The 23,926-nt window shown below is 41.2% G+C and overlaps 1 protein-coding gene and 1 long non-coding RNA gene across 3 annotated transcripts in view; one reads left to right on the forward strand and one right to left on the reverse strand.

The window, feature by feature from the left end:
- LOC146715358 (uncharacterized) overlaps positions 1-23,926 on the forward strand; it is a 201,674-nt gene that overhangs the window by 167,315 nt on the left and 10,433 nt on the right. The gene's annotated exons all lie outside the window — the stretch shown is intronic.
- On the reverse strand, positions 8,350-12,334 carry LOC146715360 (uncharacterized). 2 transcript variants are annotated; one of them, XR_014918970.1, is made up of 5 exons: positions 12,256-12,334; positions 11,479-11,651; positions 10,459-10,524; positions 8,876-9,153; positions 8,350-8,700 (listed from the first exon to the last, which is right to left on the reverse strand). It is a non-coding gene; the product is annotated as an uncharacterized LOC146715360 (long non-coding RNA). The 2 variants fall into 2 exon arrangements; XR_014918969.1 differs by having other exon boundaries at positions 8,350-9,153.

Here is a 23,926-nt window from a genome sequence, read left to right on the forward strand (position 1 = left end):
TAACCAGCCTGTGCGAGCGATCTGTGTCAGCTGATCCCTGCAACCGTGCACTGAAGTTTTAGATAAACTAAGCTGAAACCATTAAATAACTAACCAGCCTGTGCCAGCGATCTGTGTCAGCGGATCCCTGCGACCGTGCACTGAAGTTTTAGATCAAATAAACTAAGCTGAAACCATTAAATAACTAACCAGCCTGTGCCAGCGATCTGTGTCAGCTGATCCCTGCAACCGTGGACTGAAGTTTTAGATCAAATAAACTAAGCTGAAACCATTAAATAACTAACCAGCCTGTGCCAGGGATCTGTGTCAGCTGATCCCTGCAACCGTGCACTGAAGTTTTAGATCAAATAAACTAAGCTGAAACCATTAAATAAGTAACCAGCCTGTGCCAGCGATCTGTGTCAGCTGATCCCTGCAACCGTGGACTGAAGTTTTAGATCAAATAAACTAAGCTGAAACCATTAAATAACTAACCAGCCTGTGCCAGCGATCTGTGTCAGCTGATCCCTGCGAACGTGGACTGAAGTTTTAGATCAAATAAACAAAGCTGAAACCATTAAATAACTAACCAGCGATCTCTGTCAGCTGATCACTGCGACCGTGCACTGAAGTTTTAGATAAAATAAACTAAGTTGAAACCATTAAATAACTAACCAGCCTGTGCCAGCGATCTGTGTCAGCTGATCCCTGCAACCGTGCACTGAAGTCTTAGATCAAATAAACTAAGCTGAAACCATTAAATAACTAACCAGCGATCTGTGTCAGCGGATCCCTGCGAGCGTGCACTGAAGTTTAAGATAAAATAAACTAAGTTGAAACCATTAAATAACTAACCAGCCTGTGCAAGGGATCTGTGCCAGCGATCTGTTTCAGCTGATCTTTGCGAACGTGCACTGAAGTCTTAGATCAAATAAACTAACCTGAAACCATTAAATAACTAACCAGCCTGTGCGAGCGATCTGTGTCAGCTGATCCCTGCAACCGTGCACTGAAGTTTTAGATAAACTAAGCTGAAACCATTAAATAACTAACCAGCCTGTGCCAGCGATCTGTGTCAGCGGATCCCTGCGACCGTGCACTGAAGTTTTAGAGAAAATAAACTAAGTTGAAACCATTAAATAACTAACCAGCCTGTGCCAGGGATCTGTGTCAGCTGATCCCTGCAACTGTGCACTGAAGTTTTAGATAAACTAAGCTGAAACAATTAAATAACTAACCAGCCTGTGCCAGCGATCTGTGTCAGCTGATCTTTGCGAACGTGCACTGAAGTCTTAGATCAAAATAATCTAAGCTGAAACCACGAAATAACTAACCAACCTGTGCCAGCGATCTGTGTCAGCTGATCCCTGCAACCGTGCACTGAAGTCTTAGATCAAATAAACTAAGCTGAAACCATTAAATAACTAACCAGCCTGTGCCAGGGATCTGTGTCAGCTGATCCCTGCAACCGTGCACTGAAGTTTTAGATCAAATAAACTAAGCTGAAACCATTAAATAACTAACCAGCCTGTGCCAGCGATCTGTGTCAGCTGATCCCTGCAACCGTGGACTGAAGTTTTAGATCAAATAAACTAAGCTGAAACCATTAAATAACTAACCAGCCTGTGCCAGGGATCTGTGTCAGCTGATCCCTGCAACCGTGCACTGAAGTTTTAGATCAAATAAACTAAGCTGAAACCATTAAATAACTAACCAGCCTGTGCCAGCGATCTGTGTCAGCTGATCCCTGCAACCGTGGACTGAAGTTTTAGATCAAATAAACTAAGCTGAAACCATTAAATAACTAACCAGCCTGTGCCAGAGATCTGTGTCAGCTGATCCCTGCGAACGTGGACTGAAGTTGTAGATCAAATAAACAAAGCTGAAACCATTAAATAACTAACCAGCGATCTCTGTCAGCTGATCACTGCGACCGTGCACTGAAGTTTTAGATAAAATAAACTAAGTTGAAACCATTAAATAACTAACCAGGCTGTGCCAGAGATCTGTGTCAGCTGATCCCTGCGAACGTGGACTGAAGTTGTAGATCAAATAAACAAAGCTGAAACCATTAAATAACTAACCAGCGATCTGTGTCAGCTGATCCCTGCGTCCGTGCACTGAAGTTTTAGAGAAAATAAACTAAGTTGAAACCATTAAATAACTAACCCGCGTGTGTCAGGGATCTGTGTTAGCTGATCCCTGCGAACGTGGACTGAAGTTTTACAGAAAATAAAGTAAGCTGAAACCATTAAATAACTAACCAGCCTGTGACAGCGATCTGTGTCAGCTGATCTTTGCGACCATGCACTGAAGTCTTAGATCAAATAAACTAACCTGAAACCATTTAAATAACTAACCAGCCTGTGACAGCGATCTGTGTCAGCTGATCCCTGCAACCGTGCACTGAAGTTTTAGATCAAATAAACTAAGCTGAAACCATTAAATAACTAACCAGCCTGTGCCAGCGATCTGTGTCAGCTGATCCCTGCGACCGTGCACTGAAGTTTTAGATCAAATAAACTAAGCTGAAACCATTAAATAACTAACCAGCCTGTGCCAGCGATCTGTGTCAGCTGATCCCTGCGACCGTGCACTGAAGTTTTAGATCAAATAAACTAAGCTGAAACCATTAAATAACCAACCAGCCTGTGCCAGCGATCTGTGTCAGCGGATCCCTGCGACCGTGCACTGAAGTTTTAGATCAAATAAACTAACCTGAAACCATTAAATAACTAACCAGCCTGTGCGAGCGATCTGTGTCAGCTGATCCCTGCAACCGTGCACTGAAGTTTTAGATAAACTAAGCTGAAACCATTAAATAACTAACCAGCCTGTGCCAGCGATCTGTGTCAGCGGATCCCTGCGACCGTGCACTGAAGTTTTAGAGAAAATAAACTAAGTTGAAACCATTAAATAACTAACCAGCCTGTGCCAGGGATCTGTGTCAGCTGATCCCTGCAACTGTGCACTGAAGTTTTAGATAAACTAAGCTGAAACAATTAAATAACTAACCAGCCTGTGCCAGCGATCTGTGTCAGCTGATCTTTGCGAACGTGCACTGAAGTCTTAGATCAAAATAATCTAAGCTGAAACCACGAAATAACTAACCAACCTTTGCCAGCGATCTGTGTCAGCTGATCCCTGCAACCGTGGACTGAAGTTTTAGATCAAATAAACTAAGTTGAAACCATTAAATAACTAACCAGCCTGTGCCAGCGATCTGTGTCAGCTGATCCCTGCAACCGTGCACTGAAGTCTTAGATCAAATAAACTAAGCTGAAACCATTAAATAACTAACCAGCCTGTGCCAGGGATCTGTGTCAGCTGATCCCTGCAACTGTGCACTGAAGTTTTAGATAAACTAAGCTGAAACAATTAAATAACTAACCAGCCTGTGCCAGCGATCTGTGTCAGCTGATCTTTGCGAACGTGCACTGAAGTCTTAGATCAAAATAATCTAAGCTGAAACCACGAAATAACTAACCAACCTTTGCCAGCGATCTGTGTCAGCTGATCCCTGCAACCGTGGACTGAAGTTTTAGATCAAATAAACTAAGTTGAAACCATTAAATAACTAACCAGCCTGTGCCAGCGATCTGTGTCAGCTGATCCCTGCAACCGTGCACTGAAGTTTTAGATCAAATAAACTAAGCTGAAACCATTAAATAACCAACCAGCCTGTGCCAGCGATCTGTGCCAACTGATCCCTGCAACCGTGCACTGAAGTTTTAGATAAACTTGGCTGAAACCATTAAATAACTAACCAGCCTGTGCCAGCGATCTGTGTCAGCTGATCCCTGCGAACGTGGACTGAAGTTTTAGATCAAATAAACTAACCTGAAACCATTAAATAACTAACCAGCCTGTGCGAGCGATCTGTGTCAGCTGATCCCTGCAACCGTGCACTGAAGTTTTAGATAAACTAAGCTGAAACCATTAAATAACTAACCAGCCTGTGCCAGCGATCTGTGTCAGCTGATCCCTGCAACTGTGCACTGAAGTTTTAGATAAACTAAGCTGAAACAATTAAATAACTAACCAGCCTGTGCCAGCGATCTGTGTCAGCTGATCTTTGCGAACGTGCACTGAAGTCTTAGATCAAAATAATCTAAGCTGAAACCACGAAATAACTAACCAACCTGTGCCAGCGATCTGTGTCAGCTGATCCCTGCAACCGTGCACTGAAGTCTTAGATCAAATAAACTAAGCTGAAACCATTAAATAACTAACCAGCCTGTGCCAGGGATCTGTGTCAGCTGATCCCTGCAACCGTGCACTGAAGTTTTAGATCAAATAAACTAAGCTGAAACCATTAAATAACTAACCAGCCTGTGCCAGCGATCTGTGTCAGCTGATCCCTGCAACCGTGGACTGAAGTTTTAGATCAAATAAACTAAGCTGAAACCATTAAATAACTAACCAGCCTGTGCCAGGGATCTGTGTCAGCTGATCCCTGCAACCGTGCACTGAAGTTTTAGATCAAATAAACTAAGCTGAAACCATTAAATAACTAACCAGCCTGTGCCAGCGATCTGTGTCAGCTGATCCCTGCAACCGTGGACTGAAGTTTTAGATCAAATAAACTAAGCTGAAACCATTAAATAACTAACCAGCCTGTGCCAGGGATCTGTGTCAGCTGATCCCTGCGAACGTGGACTGAAGTTTTAGATCAAATAAACAAAGCTGAAACCATTAAATAACTAACCAGCGATCTCTGTCAGCTGATCACTGCGACCGTGCACTGAAGTTTTAGATAAAATAAACTAAGTTGAAACCATTAAATAACTAACCAGCCTGTGCCAGCGATCTGTGTCAGCTGATCCCTGCAACCGTGCACTGAAGTCTTAGATCAAATAAACTAAGCTGAAACCATTAAATAACTAACCAGCGATCTGTGTCAGCGGATCCCTGCGAGCGTGCACTGAAGTTTAAGATAAAATAAACTAAGTTGAAACCATTAAATAACTAACCAGCCTGTGCAAGGGATCTGTGCCAGCGATCTGTTTCAGCTGATCTTTGCGAACGTGCACTGAAGTCTTAGATCAAATAAACTAACCTGAAACCATTAAATAACTAACCAGCCTGTACCAGCGATCTGTTTCAGCTGATCCCTGCAACCGTGCACTGAAGTTTTAGATAAACTAAGCTGAAACCATTAAATAACTAACCAGCCTGTACCAGCGATCTGTTTCAGCTGATCCCTGCAATCGTGCACTGAAGTTTTAGATCAAATAAACTAAGCTGAAACCATTAAATAACTAACCAGCCTGTGCCAGGGATCTGTGTCAGCTGATCCCTGCAACCGTGCACTGAAGTTTTAGATCAAATAAACTAAGCTGAAACCATTAAATAACTAACCAGCCTGTGTCAGCGATCTGTGTCAGCTGATCCCTGCAATCGTGCACTGAAGTTTTAGATAAACTAAGCTGAAACCATTAAATAACTAACCAGCCTGTGCCAGCGATCTGTGTCAGCTGATCTTTGTGATCATGCCCTGAAGTCTTAGATCAAATAAACTAACCTGAAACCATTAAATAACTAACCAGCCTGTGCCAGCGATCTGTGTCAGCTGATCCCTGCGAACGTGGACTGAAGTTTTAGATCAAATAAACAAAGCTGAAACCATTAAATAACTAACCAGCGATCTGTGTCAGCTGATCACTGCGACCGTGCACTGAAGTTTTAGATAAAATAAACTAAGTTGAAACCATTAAATAACTAACCAGCGTGTGTCAGGGATCTGTGTTAGCTGATCCCTGCGAACGTGGACTGAAGTTTTACAGAAAATAAAGTAAGCTGAAACCATTAAATAACTAACCAGCCTGTGACAGCGATCTGTGTCAGCTGATCTTTGCGACCATGCACTGAAGTTTTAGATCAAATAAACTAACCTGAAACCATTTAAATAACTAACCAGCCTGTGACAGCGATCTGTGTCAGCTGATCCCTGCAACCGTGCACTGAAGTTTTAGATCAAATAAACTAAGCTGAAACCATTAAATAACTAACCAGCCTGTGCCAGCGATCTGTGTCAGCGGATCCCTGCGACCGTGCACTGAAGTTTTAGATCAAATAAACTAAGCTGAAACCATTAAATAACCAACCAGCCTGTGCCAGCAATCTGTGTCAGCTGATCCCTGCAACTGTGCACTGAAGTTTTACAGAAAATAAAGTAAGCTGAAACCATTAAATAACTAACCAGCCTGTGCCAGCGATCTGTGCCAACTGATCCCTGCAACCGTGCACTGAAGTTTTAGATAAACTTGGCTGAAACCATTAAATAACTAACCAGCCTGTGCCAGCGATCTGTGTCAGCTGATCCCTGCGAACGTGGACTGAAGTTTTAGATCAAATAAACTAACCTGAAACCATTAAATAACTAACCAGCCTGTGCGAGCGATCTGTGTCAGCTGATCCCTGCAACCGTGCACTGAAGTTTTAGATAAACTAAGCTGAAACCATTAAATAACTAACCAGCCTGTGCCAGCGATCTGTGTCAGCGGATCCCTGCGACCGTGCACTGAAGTTTTAGAGAAAATAAACTAAGTTGAAACCATTAAATAACTAACCAGCCTGTGCCAGGGATCTGTGTCAGCTGATCCCTGCAACTGTGCACTGAAGTTTTAGATAAACTAAGCTGAAACAATTAAATAACTAACCAGCCTGTGCCAGCGATCTGTGTCAGCTGATCTTTGCGAACGTGCACTGAAGTCTTAGATCAAAATAATCTAAGCTGAAACCACGAAATAACTAACCAACCTGTGCCAGCGATCTGTGTCAGCTGATCCCTGCAACCGTGCACTGAAGTCTTAGATCAAATAAACTAAGCTGAAACCATTAAATAACTAACCAGCCTGTGCCAGGGATCTGTGTCAGCTGATCCCTGCAACCGTGCACTGAAGTTTTAGATCAAATAAACTAAGCTGAAACCATTAAATAACTAACCAGCCTGTGCCAGGGATCTGTGTCAGCTGATCCCTGCAACCGTGCACTGAAGTTTTAGATCAAATAAACTAAGCTGAAACCATTAAATAACTAACCAGCCTGTGCCAGCGATCTGTGTCAGCTGATCCCTGCAACCGTGGACTGAAGTTTTAGATCAAATAAACTAAGCTGAAACCATTAAATAACTAACCAGCCTGTGCCAGGGATCTGTGTCAGCTGATCCCTGCAACCGTGCACTGAAGTTTTAGATCAAATAAACTAAGCTGAAACCATTAAATAACTAACCAGCCTGTGCCAGCGATCTGTGTCAGCTGATCCCTGCAACCGTGGACTGAAGTTTTAGATCAAATAAACTAAGCTGAAACCATTAAATAACTAACCAGCCTGTGCCAGGGATCTGTGTCAGCTGATCCCTGCAACCGTGCACTGAAGTTTTAGATTAAATAAACCAAACCTAAACCATTAAATAACTAACCAGCCTGTGCCAGCGATCTGTGTCAGCTGATCCCTGCAACCATGCACTGAAGTTTTAGATAAACTGAGCTGAAACCATTAAATAACTAACCAGCCTGTGCCAGCTATCTTTGTCATCGCTGACACAGATTGCTGGTTAGTTATTTAATGGTTTCGGCTTAGTTTATTTTATCTAAAACTTAGTGCACGGTCGCAGGGATCGGCTGACACAGATCCCTGGTACAGGCTGGTTAGTTATTTAATGGTTTCAGCTTAGTTAATCCAGGAAACGGAATACAGTTATCGTCTCTTATGTGTTTATTTTTGTTGGATAATTAACACAGAGCACCCTAAACCAAATGTTTCTCTATAATTGCACTCTCCTGCAGATGCAGTGAAAGTAAGACATCAGCAATCACATATATACCTCTTATACAGTTTTTTTGTGTCCCCTGCAGTACTCAAACATGGCAGCGTTTTAGTCTTCAGATGATTTCTGCAAACATTCGTCACATGTAGATGCACAAACACATCAGCCGAGGTTTACCAATGCTAACAAGAGCTTAATTTATGATTTAATCACCTCTTCTCTGTGCTTTCTCTCTGCCTCAACACTTCAGTCTGGTGGAATCCTTTTATTTCCCTGAAGACATTACACTGGCTACACATGCTCCCTCGGAAGATTTTAAAAAGAAATCTGTTCTCATTTTCCTGTAAGTCAACCTCAGAGGAGGAAGTGCAGCCTTACAAAACATGTAAGGCTGCACTTCATCCCCGGCTGCCTCCCTCTTCCCGCTCCAACACACCCACCCACAAAAGTAGGGCCTTGGGGTGCAGGTGTGTCACCAGGGTGCAGGGGAGGCATTCCCCCCCCTCCCCCCTTGGGGGTGGGCACGTTAACGGCGTCCAGTGGACGGTCTGTGTATTCAACCCCACCTCTGGCGCCGGTGCCCACCCCTCAATTTTAAATCCATGTAGACATTGAGGGTTCTCGGGAGGGGCCGTGCTAACACCTGCTGCTCTCTGGCAGCAGCACCATGCTCTCCCGTGTTTTAAATGCACCTTAGAACAACACGCAGCAACACTACACATCAGCGAGAGGAGGGTGGTTTGGGGTCTTCACACACCCCCTGTTCTCTGCTTGCCATCGGGGCGGGGGGGCTGGGAGGAGGTGTTGGCCGTCTGATTGGGATCTGGGATGCGGGGCCTCCCTGCTGCTGCGGAGCCTGGGGCGGTCTGCTTGCTTCCACCCCGGGGGAAAGTGTAACATCTCCTGGGTCTAGGTGCCGTTTCCCCCTCCAGGGACGAGGGTACCTGGACCTGGGGTATAGAGTTTGTTTGGGGAGTGTGATTATTTGTACATTGTCCATGTATGTCTATCCCTACATTGGGTGAGTGCTGAGTATATTTGTATATGTGTGCATGAGGGTGGGAATGCATGTTTGTGTCTGTGTGTGCCTGTTTGTCTGTGTTTATATGTCAGGTCGGGTCTTACACTCCACCTCTCTGGGAACTCCCAGGCCCTGAAAGGCCTATCTCCCCTCACCACACTGCCTGCCGGTAACTGATGCCCTCAGTGGTCGGTGGGTTGGTGGTTCTTGGTGTCCGGGGCTGGGCGCTCAGGTATGTACCAGCTCACTCCCGGTGACTACTTGGCAGGGCCTGGTGCCTGTTGCTCGGTCAGGCCTCTTCCGGGGCAAATGGGGCCCTCGGGCCTCCGGCCTCTGGGCCTGCGGCTCGGTTCACTCTGGCACAACTGGCTGCCGGCAGAGCCTGCGGGCACGCATATCAACAAAATGATAAAACTCCAGCAGAGGCATGTTTTACTCGCAGCCATCTTCCAGAAAGGCATTATAAATAATTGAGAAAGTAATTTAGTTATGGTTGCTTCACCAGCATTTGCTGCTGGCTGAAAAGACTGTAACTTTTCAAGAATGGAGAAAGGCAGCTTTGTTTGCAGCAAGTAAGGTCAAGGTGTGCAAAGTTCCCTCTGAGCAAGTAAATCCTTCAATTAAAGGAAAAATTTTAAAATCACTCTAATGAGAGGTTAACTAAGAGCAAATGATAATGAGCTGCTTAAAAGGCAAATAATCTTTTAGGCTTAATTACTTGTTGCTTGAAGAAACTATTAAATGAGCAGCTGTGATTTGAAAACTCGCAAAGCAAAAAAGATTTGTCACCAACGTGAGGTTACACTTCCATCGCCAGGGAAGAGACTTCTGTGAACACCACAGCCTCCAGTTTAGAGAACAACTCGGGGTTGCTGTGGTTCAGCAGATCGAGCAAGAAATCTACTAAGCAGGTGGTTAGGGGTTCAATCTCTTGCTGTTCCAGTCTGCATGCTAAAGTGCAAGATACTGAACTACAAGTTGCTCTGTGATGTTTTCAAGTAAGCTGTGTAAAGCACTTTGCACCTTTGAGTAGAAAAGCACTACATAAGAACTTCTCTGTTGTCTTGAGATGATCAACATTTGTTCAATGGCTTGTCTGCAGAACTAAATACACAAATGAGGAGCTGGTTTATTTAAAAAATAATTAGTTCTTCTGTGCATCCCAAGACACCTGATGGGATTTTTGTTGACAGAGATAGAGATAAGAAAGAAGCTGCCACATTTCACTTTTGGTTTTCATCAGGTGTTATTCTGGTCAGAGCTACATTTTCACCCATGGAGGGGCATTTTTACCTTGGAGTCTTTATTGGGTTTGGGAACCTTGTCATGGTTTAGGGTTTGCCTGGATTTCTTCTGTGGGCTTTCAGCTTTCCCCCCTGCAGCTGACTATGGGTGGCTCTTGCTCCGAGCTTCACCCAGTGCTGGAGCCTTCCCTGTTCACGCTTCTTGCTCATCATGCTTGTGGACCATCTGGTGATCAGTGACCATCAGATTTGCATCAATCATCATGGTAATCAGGCTACACTAGCTCTCAGAGATTGCTCGATTGCTATTCCTGCACTAAAATCTTCTTTCTTTGTCTTCATACCCTTGAATTACATGTTGAGCAACTCATCTAAGAGAAAAACTTATCCCAGGATTGACAAGATGGTCTGTATTTAATGAAAAGGGAACTAAGGGAAGTTACCTGCCAGTCGCACCTGCCTGTCCTTCCTCCGGTGCTCCAAGTTATCTGAGGAACCCAGTGCAGTCTCTAGAAAACAGCAAGAAGCATGATTAAAGTTTTCCAATTACACCTCAGAATATTGTGTAAATAAACTTGCTGACAACAGTCTGTCTTGTTGTTGGGTTGTGAATTTAGGGTCCAAAACTTTAGAGCCAACTTAGGCTCATGTCAAGCCTAATGTTTGTGACATCGAGCATTAATACTTGCAGAGCAAAAGCCTTGTAGCTGTTCCTTTAAATGCACTGGAAATTCTAGGAAAAACACTTATTTACTCTTTTCTTGGTGAGAGAGCTAAACGTTGTTATAAATAACAATTTGTCCTCAGTGACTTGCCTGGTTAAAGAAAATAGATTAACCCCAGCAGAGGCTACTTGTGTGAAAACCTCTAAATCACAACACTCATGGCAGGGATTTAATATGTCCTCAACAAGAGCCAACTCAGTGAATATCGCTGTACTAACTAATTAACAAATCTATAAGCCATGTGAGAGGACAATAAGCCACAAAATCCATAAAATCATGAACCTCACTATGTTGTGCAAGAGCACTTTTCAAGTACTGCTCAAAGTACATTTGTGCATGACAGAGAGAGACACCAAATGTGTGAGGTGTGAGGACACTGTTACATGCCCACAAAGTCCACAATAGGAAGTCAGTGGCAGGTTTGTCAGTGTGACAATCCAGGTGTGCTTCTAGCTGTATTTGTATAGCAAATGAGGCAGCACGAGGTGGGAATAAAGTAAATATTCTTCACAGTTTAAAAGACAACGCCACCCTGGGGATTTCACCCAGAGAATACTGGATGTAACACTAATCATCAAGAAGGCACTTAGGTTCGCTATACTCAGTACAGAGACAAGGTTCAATGATAAAACAGTTGGACAATTTATTAATAATTATTTAAAACAACATATAAAAGCACAATCATAAATATCAATGTACAAATATGCTTAAAAAAGGGTATTCAGAGCCGAGGCTTACCAGTGGAGGGGCAGGGATGCCACGCACAAACTTAAAAAAAAGAAAACTCACCAAGACACAAGTGCAGCACACTATCACACACTCACACTAATAAACTAAAAAAGGCAGGTGTGTACACTCAAAGGATCCCACCACCAAGGCACCCTCGTCTCCTCCACGTCGGCATTCCGCATCTGGATAAAAGAAACAAAGAAAATTTTAATATATTACAACAAAACTAATATAACCCAACCGCAGGACCACACTGGTGATCTGCAGCTAGAAAAAGGGCCTCCCACCAGTGGCATAACAAAAATCAAAACAACAGAAAAACAACATACAATCTAGATAAAACTTTAAAATATGGAGCAGGCAGAATCGCTGTATTGCTCCAACTTGCCGTCTGCCCGACTATAAGTTAATCATCCAGTCAATCACTATGCACGCCAACCGACTCCCATAACCGGCATGCATATAGCCGCTGTCCACGCCAACGTCCACTTTAAAAAGCTGGCAGCAGCAGGAAAAGTAACCTCGCAACAGGAACAGACAGTAAAAGCAAAGCAGCAGCACTTCGGTTAGCGTAGCGTTCTGTAAAACTAAGGGCCACACTTCCTGCAAAGCATAATAAGTATTTACAATAAAAGAACAATAAAAGGCAGAGATCGTAACAAAACTGAATTACGTACTGAGCAAACAGCGTCATGAATCATGAATGGAGTGGCTCATAGCAGGCTTCTACAGCTACGACCTAAAAACAATACCTGTTTACGACCAAGTAAATGAGTAAACACCTACCAGCCACGATGGAGGCTTCAGAAGGGTAACCTGCAAATGATCTCTGCAACACCAAGGGAAGTCAGGTGACCAAGAAGGAGATCACAGGTAAGCGATCCAGGAATGCTCAAATGGCTATTATTTATACTAGCGCCTCCCTAATGTGCCAGGCCGAAAGTGGGCTGAACTGAGAAATAACATTCATCCTGCCACACAAACATTTATTTAGAACCTGGGACCATTTCGTGGCCTTTCCGTTTTTTAATTCCACGCCATTTCCACTGTGTTTAATGGAGTATAGCCAAATTTTCAAACATGTATTTTTTTCCCATTTTATTTTAAAATTTCAGTCTGAGTTTTTTAAATGAGCTTAAATGGCTGAATAAAAGGCATACATCCACTATCGAACCTCGTGGCCGATTTGTGCCCCATTGAAACCCATTATAAACGCTATTTTTCACTGTACAATTATTACCATTAACATAGTGGCGATGGCTTAACTTTCACTTTCATTCTGGACTCAGGGCCTTAGAATTGTAATTTTTTATTTGGCCACCGGGTGGCGCCCTTGTTCCACATGTGACGCCTGCTGGAACATACACACCTTCTCCAGCGGCCTGCTCGAGACAGATACCCGGAAAAGGCAGACTAATTTCCCGCGTGCAGCAGCAGCTTGGCCCGCTGCTCGTTCCGGACCATTTTCTGCCCTTAGGATCGTTTGAGGGTGCATTAATTTTTTTTAATCAACAGGAAATGACGTATTTGTTTTCACGTGGTAGCGGAAGTGTGTGCTGCAGACATGGGAACCGAACCATATGCTCCGGCGCTGCGCGAAACACACCCGCGGCAGAGGCACTCCTCCCCGGGGGAGCAGGAGCAGCAGCGCCGCCTGGGGACATTTTCGGCTTCTGCAAAAAAAATTAAAAACGGATCGAAATTAATGTTGGTGCCAATCTTTTGTCCATCTAAAGGCCTAATTATAATAACAATAAAATATTACTTCAAATGTTTTTTTTGGAAAATATTTTATGTTTTATGTTTTATGTTTTTGGGGCAAAAAAAGCAGTGCGCTCATGTGACGAAACCGGGATATAAAGGGTTAAAATCCGCGAAATGTAATTAAAACTTGACATGAATATTTCAAGGAGAAGTAGGTCTAAAAGATTGGCTAATTTAAAGTGGAATAAAATATTAATATATAAATTTTTTATAGCACTTTTTGGGCGTGGTCGATAGTGTGCATTTTATGAAATGCGCTCCTGGAAAAAAAATAAAAGGCAATCGAAATGACTGTTGGTGCCAATCTTTAGTCCATCTAAAGGCCTAATTATAATAACAAACAAATATTACTTCAAATGTTTTTTTTGGAAAATATTTAGTTTTTTTGTTTTTTGGGGCTAAAAAAACAGGGCGCTCATGTAATAAAACTGGGATTTAAAGGGTTAAAACAATGAAAATATAATTAAAACTTGACATGGATATTTTAAGCAGAAGTAGTTTTAAAAGATTGACTAATTTAAAGTAGAAAAAAATATTGATATATAACATTTTTAGAGCACTTTTGGGGCGGGACCATTTTTGGTCCCGAGGTTCACGAAAGGATGGGATTTTGAGGTTCTACCAAAGGTTAAACAAATATTAGAACATTTGTATTCTGGGATGATGAACTTGAACAGCAAAGTTTGCAGTGAAAAGAAGAAGTCTGGAAACAAAAGTAAAGTTCCCAAAAAGTCCTGCAAGAAGCTCAAACAGTGGCTGCATTAAACAGGCCTCGAGCCTATAGAGGGGTCCTTGATTATCTGGAAATCACCAATCAGTGAGGGAGAGCCTAGCTCGCTGGTGAGTGGTCACTGGGGATGAATCACAGTCACTCTGAAATTAATTGCTAAAGCCCAGTCATGCAGAACTGGAGACCAGTCAGTGACCTCCTTGGAGCCACAGGTCACCAGCAAGAAAACTATATCCCCCAACCTGTTGGTGCAACTTTTACTTTGAAAGCGAGAACAAATGGTGGGGAATATTTAATTTCTTATTGGTCTGTTAGGCCTTTAGAGTCATTGAATGAGTCCATAGTCTCCACTGAGGACTGTGTTGAGGCCTAAAGGAACATAATTAAGGGTGTCAATATTACAGTCATATCTGTGACATTTTGATAATCAAGCTAGCCATGCAGTGTTACAATAAGCTAATAGCCTCCTGCTAGACCCGATTTTCTATATATGGTCATGTCCACAATGCCTAATTCAAGGCTTCAAACTTCAATCAATTAACCACACTGTCAGCATCTCTCTTTTATATGGATTTGTTGCTAATGCATTTTTGTTTTTGTTCCAGCATTTAGACATTTAGATAATATTCCCTAGCTTCGGCTAATCGTAAAAATGGCAACGAATAGTTCATTCAGCAACCATAAAAGAAAGCCTTGAGATGTGCCTCTGTCATCTTTTGGTTCCTTCCCACTTCTGTAGCTGATTTAGACATTATACTGTATGATATACTAGCTTATGTCTATAAACTTCTTAAGTTTAAAATCCCCTCCAAGAGCTCCTTGGTGTCCTTTTTGCCTTTGAAGTGTGTACAGAGAAGTCAGTTACATATGTGCTAAAATCTGGCACAGATAGATAATTTGTCAGGAACTGATGTCTTCAGCCGTAATGCAGACTGTCTGATACAAAGAAAGCCTCTAGAAAACAGAGGACATGCAGACAACCCTTGCAACTATTGCTGTCAGAATCCGGTTTCATAAATATGGCCTGCATGCGGGGTATATCACGAAACAGCCTTTGCTGTCCAACAAAAAATACAGTTTGCCCTTGAAGGCAAATAGCACGCTCAGGACAAATGGATCAGTAGAAATATATAGCTGCTTTTTGGGTGAAGAACTGTGAAGCACGGAGGTGAAAATGAAACTGTTTGGGGTGGCTTAGCTACCCGAGGGACTGGCCAGCTAGCAGCCACTGAGTCAGTTATGAATTCTGGATCATGTCAAAGAGTGCTTGAAAATATTGGGAAGCTATCTGTCTGAAAATTGAAGTTGAACCTGAAATGGATCTTTCAACAGGATAACAATGCTAATCATGGTAGCAAATCCAGCAAGGAACAGCTCAGAAAGAAAAAGAAATGTGAAATGTTGTGAAGTATTATTATGGGTGCTACATGCATATAATACATGTCATTAATATATATATAAATCAACAAAAACCTTTAAAATTTAGGAAAATATTTCAGTTTCTTTAGGATGAACTTTTATTAATACAGGTTAGCCAAATTGATATATGTCATATGGTCAAAAAGTAAAATGTATTTCACAAGGTAAATCTTAAAACCTTAGAATACAATTGAAATTAAAAATGCTTTCTTTTATTATTCATATATATATTCATTTATTAATGAATTGTGTTTAATGAATTTAAACTTGTGTTTAAATGATCTGTGTTTTGAAAGATTCCAAAGTGGGTGAATATTCAATATGCTTCATTTCATTTTCTGCCCACTGTTGAGTGCTTTAATTAAGATATTTCAGCTTGCATCAGAAAACGTAACACTGTAAATTTGAAGTGTTTAATATCGAGCATTTTGCTCATGTGTTCTCCAGTATGTGGTCTTTTACCACATGTTTGGGTAGGCAGGCTATAATCTGAAAACAAACAACTCTTCTTATAATGATGTATAGAATTGCTTGACTTTTGACAGTTTGACTTCATGTTTAAAATTAACACTTGCAGCTTGAAAGAAGAAATGCTAATGTTAAAGTACTGTCAGATTTGCAAACAAGCTAAAAAAAAACAACAGCAATCCAGTTAGCAAGTTAGAGGGACTTTTCAAAAAGCGATTCAATTGTAAAAAGTTAAAAAATGAAACACTGTACTTTATTGGCACCATCGAAATTTACTATACACAACACTGGCTTTGCTCATAGGCAGTGTTGGTCAAGTTACTTGAAAAAAGTAATCAGTAACTAATTACTGATTACTTACCCAAAAAAGTAATCCCGTTACTTTACTGATTACTTATTTTCAAAAAAAAAAGAAAAAAAAAGAGAATGGTAGATATTATTGCTTTAAAATAGCTGGCAGTCATCATTTCCAAACTAGTCATCCAGCCCACACACATATTTTTTTTCTTTGCATAAAGATTTGTCTGATAAACTGATTACAGACCATGATTTTTTTCTACCTATCTTTTATATTTCTTTCTCTGGCAGCAAATAGTTTAACATAACATGTTAATAAGCACTTACCAGGCCTGCTCAGATTGTGGATTGGGCCAGTCCAAGCGGCACATGCGGCCCACAGTACCATTATGCCTTGGGAAACACCGGATAGGGCACCATGATTAACAATGACACCACCCAGGTAGCAGCGATGACGCGATAGGCGTGAGATCGGGTCTGCCATGCACGGGATTTCAGTGGGTTACAGATGGCACTGTAACTTTCGATAGCAATGGCCACCAGGCTTAAGTTGGAGATGCTGACAGAGACTCCTGAAAGAGGAAAATAAATCAGACTAAGAAAACATTTGCAAAGTCAGAGAGACACATTGTTGCAAAATATACATTCTACATTCGTACTCCTCAATAGATAAATCATTTGATTATCCTTCAGTTTGGACTCTCCACAAGGTTCTCCGGGTGCCAGCCGGAGATACTGAAAAAAATCTGAACTGAACAAAAACACATAAAGTGAAAAAGTGGAAAAAGAAGGCAGACATATTTGTTCATTCATTTGACTGAAAACATGCTTTGCTCCTGACTTTTAAGTGGCACACCTGGCAAAATCATGTTAAAATTGCATTTAACATTTTGTATTGTTATGCTTAATTGGATTCCCTGTGTCCACAAGAGGAAAACATGAGAAAGAGAATATTACTTGAATTATTTTTTATGACACAACCTATCCCCTTGGATTATCTCACAAACTGTGCCATCACTATTACTCAGTATAACAAATATCAACCTGTTGGCAAGAAACATGTCCATGTACAGATGGCACATTTTGGAAATAGAGCAGTACTAAGCACATACATTTAAGTCTAATATTTGCTCATCTTTTAGTTAACACTAACAAACAAATTGATCAAACTGTTTAAACATGTCAAAAGCAGCTGTGACTATTTACAGAGCAGAAAAGTATGTGAAAGAACACACCCTTGCAATACAAGAGCCTCCCAGTTCAATAAATGTCAGGCTGCTCCATCAACAGTAGCAATGAATGTGGCCTAGTTTTCTATGGACCCAAACTGACTGATGGCAGCAGTTCAGCCACAGATCCAACAGGATACTTTTCAACGCTGTAACTAAGTGCCAAACATCGCCCAGATTAGGTTTAAATGTCTCTGCTATCTGGATATCAGTCAGACTAGAAAGCCAATTCAATTTGTGGGCTTTAAGCACACTTTTAGAGATGTGCATGCACTATGCACTTTAGACGTGAAGCATACAGAGCATAATTTATGCGATAGCAGTGTTAACAGTGTTAACAGTGATGCCATCTTCACTGCCTAGAGAGTGACATCGCTACCCAGACTGCATTCCAATGTAAGCAAGAATTGTAGCTTAGGAATGAAAGGACCTTTACAAGTCTAACAGGTTTTTGGTATGAGTTTTAAATAGCTAGTGTTAAAATCCAGGTTATGGTCACATTTTGTTTTAGACACATGGGAAACAGGAAAAAAGGCTAAAGGATGTTACATTTCAAATGAAGTCTTGTAACGAGTGAGAATCAGCTAAACTCAAACTTTACCACAAAGCCTAACCCAGGTCGCCTCAAGGCGCCTTACATTGCAAGGTAGACCCTTTGACACAACAAAGAAAGGGATGCGACCCCCACGTGGGGGTGTGAGGGAGGCCTCCCATATTCAACGTGCTGGGACCTGATGAGTTTGTTGTTGTTGTTGTGTGTATGTGTGGCTGGCGGCTGAAAAGCTGCAACTGGGAAAAAAAGGGTGTCAAAAGTGTGAACTATGTGGTCGGGTCCGTCCTTACTGCCATAGACACAAACCAAGGCCAAGTTGAATTTGCATGTATTTGTATCCATAATCAGCTGAGGGGGAATGAAGTAACTTGTTGTGTGTCTGTGCTTGAAGTGTGAGTCCAGATGAGACAAATAGACACTCACATACCTGAGTGTCACAAGCAGGAATAAATTCCCTGCGCTGATCATGTGTCGCTACGAGAGGCAGCAACCTCAGTCCTCCATTTCTCTGTCACGCAGCATATTAATCCCCATTTATTGTTCCTCCAGGACGGAAGAAGATATCCTGCCTAAACCCGGGCTTTACGTTATCACTCATGGGAGGAAGTCATTCTGCATTCTACTGTGAGCACGGTGCAACTCAATTTACAGAAACAATACTAAGCTTTTGAGTGATGGTCAGAAACTGTTTCCCTTCATCCTTTGGTGCAGGCTTTTCCTGCAAACCTGTGATTAAAAAAAATAAAACTGTGTTCCTTTCTATTGTGATAAGCTTTTATCTTATCAATGGTAAAAGATTAAGGATTTAAGTATATGTTGAGTGGAAAATGCAAGAATTGAAACCCCCAGAGGAAAAAAAAAGGGGGAACAGCAAGGATAGTTGGTGTTGGATTTGGTGTGGATCTGATGGGAGCAGGGAGGAGCTGTATCTTATTCCTGCGCCACCAGAACAAAGGAGCTGACTGGTAAAGATAATCAAAAACAAAGAGAACATCAGCTGCACAAAAAGACGTCTGAATGCCTTTTCTGTTCCATGAGCTGTAGAAAAAAAGTATTTCAGCTCTTTGCAAGACGGGTAACTTTTTGATCGCTGCTTCACTTGCATGAAACCTGAAGGGATAACAAAGCTGCCCCTTGATAATCAGGCAATCATTAGTCCAACCAAATCAGTAAACCCAGTGCAGTAAAAATGTATTTTTCCCTTCCTGATTTCGTAGTTTCTTGGTATATTGGCGAAGCTCAGCCACAGCACCGGCTTACACTGATTGCAGAGAAAGGGAACACAGAAAGGGAGGAATGTTGTTCATTCATTCTTTCACTGCAAGGCAAAGAAGAGGTATAATCAAATAAACAATGCAATGAGTAGATGGAGAAAAACAAGTATTATTTATAAAGCACATTCAATGATGCATTAGAAAGCAAATATGTGTGTGTGTGTGTGTGTGTGTGTGTGTGTACTTGTTTTCGTGACATCTTAGGACAATTTTATGATAACACACTCACAAAATGAGGACGCTCAGAAAAATGGCCAGTTTTGGAACTTAACACACTTTAAACACACTTTCAGTGACGTCACTCTGCGAGTCCTCGTATTGTAGGTGTGTCAGACACAATAACACATTTGACCCAGGTTATACCCTTCTGGGGCTTAGCGGACACATGCGTGGACAGCACCTTTTAGTTCTTATGTCCAAAGTCGTATTCAATGTTGAAATGGAGGTGAACTTTATTTCAATCATTCGTGGAATAGTAACAGATGAATTTTGAGGCTTCTGAAAATTGTTCGTTCAAACCTTGCCAATTAAACAATCATTCTAACACACATCAAAAACTTTTCACATTTTTATACATATTAAGGTGAGCTATAAGCAAGGGTAACAACAGTTAAATCAGGCAAATCTTGACAAAAATGAATCAGTACCTGCACAGCTTGGTTTCTTTTGTTGTTGACAAAATGTATCGAAATATAAAGTTTCAACATTTGTCTAATTATATTACTATTAATTAATGAGTCTTACTTCTCAAGATCAATGCACAAATTGTCTGACCTTCACTATGCAGAATGATGTGTGTGCAGATTTTGACCCTTGAAGAGTTTATATTAATCTACATTAATATAATTGCATCTGCAATCTGCAGTTGAACTTGGAGATTCCTGCCGCTGTCATCTGATTCAGTATGATCATCAGGCTCAGTCTCAACTCTGTGTATCTACAAGAATTGATGAAAAAAGTCAACACTTTATTAATTATATTTTAAATTCAACTTACCTTATACTTTTTACAATATAGTATAAAATGCATATTGTTTCTTTAAAAACTAATAACACACTATTAAAAACTGCAGAATACACAATTCCAGCTTCATTTAGTAATTCAATTAGTAAATAAAAGTGAGTAATTAAGTCACTTAATTAACTAAGCAACTGTAAATGTCACAGAAGTACAATTCAATTTCAATTCAATTTTATTTATATAGCACCAAATCACAAAAAAAGTCGCCTCAAGGCGCTTCATAGATACAGAGAAAAACCCAACAATCATATGACCACCTATGAGCAAGCGCTTTGGCGACAGTGGGAAGGAAAAACTCCCTTTTAACAGGAAGAAACCTCTGGCAGAACCAGGCTCAGGGAGGGGCGGCCATCTGTTGCGACTGGTTGGGGTGAGAGAAGGAAAACAGGATGAAAGACATGCTGTGGAAGAGAGACAGAGGTTAATAACAGATATGATTCAATGCAGAGAGGTCTATTAACACATACTGAGTGAGAAAGGTGACTGGAAAGGAAAAACTCAATGCATCATGGGAATCCCCGGCTGCCTACGTCTATTGCAGCATAACTAAGGGAGGATTCAGGGTCACCTGGTCCAGCCCTAACTATATGCTTCAGCTAAAAGGAACGTTTTAAGCCTAATCTTGAAAGTAGAGATAGTGTCTGTCTCCCGAATCCAAACTGGAAGCTGGTTCCACAGAAAAGGGGCCTGAAAACTGAAGGCTCTGCCTCCCATTCTACTTTTAAATACTCTAGGAACAACAAGTAAGCCTGCAGTGTGAGAGCGAAGTGCTCTAATAGGGTGATATGGTACTACAAGGTCATTAAGATAAGATGGGGCCTGATTATTTAAGACCTTGTATGTGAGGAGTAGAATTTTGAATTTAATTCTGGATTTAACAGGAAGCCAATGAAGGGAAGCCAAAACAGGAGAAATCTGCTCTCTTTCTAGTCCCTGTCAGTACTCTTGCTGCAGCATTTTGGATTAGCTGAAGGCTTTTCAGGGAGTTTTTAGGACATTCTGATAATAATGAATTACAGTAGTCCAGCCTGGAAGTAACAAATGCATGAACTAGTTTTTCAGCGTCACTAAGAGACAGGATATTTCTAACTTTAGAGATGTTGCACAAATGAAAGAAAGCAGTCTTACATATTTGTTTAATATGTGCATTGAAGGACATGTCTTGGTCAAAAATGACTCCAAGGTTCCTCACAGTATAACTGGAGGCCAAGGTAATGCCATCCAGAGTAAGAATCTGGTTAGATACCATATTTCTAAGATTTTCAGGGCCGAGTACAATAACCTCAGTTTGATCTGAATTAAGAAGCAGAAAGTTAGCGGCCATCCAGGTCTTTATGTCTTTAAGACATTCCTGCACTTTAACTAATTGGTGTGTGTTATCTGGCTTCATGGACAGATAGAGCTGGGTGTCATCTGCATAGCAGTGAAAATGTATGCTATGTCTTCTAATGATACTGCCTAGGGGAAGCATGTATAATGTAAACAGAATTGGTCCTAGCACTGAACCCTGTGGAACTCCATAATTGACCTTAGTGAGTGAAGAGGACTCTCCATTTACATGAACAAATTGTAGTCTATTAGATAGATATGATACAAACCACTGGAGTGCAGTACCTGTAATATCTACAGCATGCTCTAATCGCTCTAATAGGATATTATGGTCAACAGTATCGAACGCTGCGCTAAGGCCTAGCAGGACAAGCACAGAGATGAGTCCACTGTCAGAGGCCATAAGAAGATCATTTGTAACCTTCGCTAAAGCGGTTTCTGTGCTGTGATGAACTCTGAAACCTGACTGAAACTCTTCAAATAAGCCATTCCTCTGCAGATGATCTGTTAGCTGTTTGACAGCTACTCTTTCAAGGATTTTTGATATGAAAGGAAGGTTGGAGATTGGCCTATAATTAGCTAAGACTGCTGGGTCTAGAGATGGCTTTTTGAGTAAAGGTTTAACTACAGCCAGCTTGAAGGCCTGTGGTACATAGCCGATTATTAGAGATAGGTTGATCATATTTAAGATTGAAGCATTAATTAATGGCAGGACTTCTTTGAGCAGTTTTGTAGGAATGGGGTCTAAAAGACACGGAGGATTGGAGGAAGTAATTATAGAAGTTAACTCAGAAAGATCAATTGGAGAAAAAGAGTCTAACTTAACATCAACAGTACTAAAAGTAGCTGTAGATAATATTACATCTGTGGGATGATTATTGGTAATTTTTTTCTCTAATGATAAGAATTTTATTTGTGAAGAAGTTCATGAAGTCATTACTAGTTAACGATGGTTGGCTCAAAAGAGCTCTGACTGTTTGTCAGCCTGGCTACAGTGCTGAAGAGAAACCTGGGGTTGTTCTTATTGTCTTCAATCAGTGACAAATAGTAAGATGTTCTGGCTTTGCGGGGGGCTTTCTTATAAATCAGCAAAATATTTCTCCAATTATGATGATCCTCTAAATTTGTGACACGCCATTTCCTCTCCAGCTTACGAGTCATCTGCTTTAGGCTACGTGTTTGAGAATTATACCACAGAGTCAGGTACTTCTGATCTGAGACCTTAGTTTTCACAGGAGCTACAGTATCCAGAGTCGTATGTAGTGAGGAGGTAAAATTATTATTAACAAGATAATTGACCTCTGTTGGGGTAGCGTTCAGATAGCTGCTCTGCTCTGTGTTGGTACAGGTCATTGAAGATGATAACAGTGGGTGGATTACATTCTTAAACATAGTTACAGCGCTTTCAGAAAGACATCTGTGATAAAGTCTACTCTCCACTGCTGTGTAATCAATTATTGTAAATGTAAATGTTATCAGGAAATGATCAGACAGGAGAGGGTTTTCAGGAAACACTTAAATGTTCAGTTTCTATGCCATATGTTAAAAACAAGATCTAGAGTGTGATTAAAGTGGTGGGTGGGTTCTTTTACATGTTGAGAGAAGCCAATTGAGTCTAATAACAGATTAAATGCCATGTTGAGGCTGTCATTCTTAGCATCTACATGGATGTTAAAATCACCCACAATAATTATTTTATCTGAGCTGAGCACTAAATCAGATAAAAAGTCTGAGAAATCAGAGAGAAACTCTGTGTAAGGCCCAGGTGGACAATTAGATGATAACAAATAAGACTGGTTTCTAAAATTTTTCAGCTGGGGTGGACAATGTTAAGCATCAGGCTTTCAAATGAATTAAAAGTCTGTCTTGGTCTTTCATTAATTAATAGGCTGGTGTGAAAAATTGCTGCCACACCGCCCCCTCGGCCTGTGCTTCGAGGTTTCTGGTAGTTAGAATGACTCGGGGGTGTTGATTCATTTAAACTAACATAATCATCCTGCTAAAACCAGGTTTCTGTAAGGCAGAGTAAATCGATTTGTTGATCAATTATTAAGTCATGTACTAACAGAGACTTGGAGGAGAGAGACCTAATATTTAATAATCCACATTTCACTGTTTTACTCTTTAGTTAGGATGTGGATACTGTATTGTTCTTTCTTTGTAATTGTTTATGTTTAAGTTGTTTGTTGCTGGTTTTTAGTTTGATTTTGTCTTTTTGGAAGCTGACACAGTCTCTATGGAGATGGGTTTTTGGGGGGGTAGCAGGAGGAGAGAAGCTGCAGAGAGGCGTGTAAGACTGCAACTCTGCTTCCTGGTCCCAACTCTGGATAGTCATATTATGGGGGGTTTAATTAATTTGTCCATATTTCTAGAA

This window comes from Copadichromis virginalis, linkage group LG3 (assembly GCF_057382275.1).
Source record: "Copadichromis virginalis isolate Kocher_CV1m ecotype Utaka linkage group LG3, C_Virginalis_male_GT1.1, whole genome shotgun sequence".
NCBI lineage: Eukaryota > Metazoa > Chordata > Actinopteri > Cichliformes > Cichlidae > Copadichromis > Copadichromis virginalis.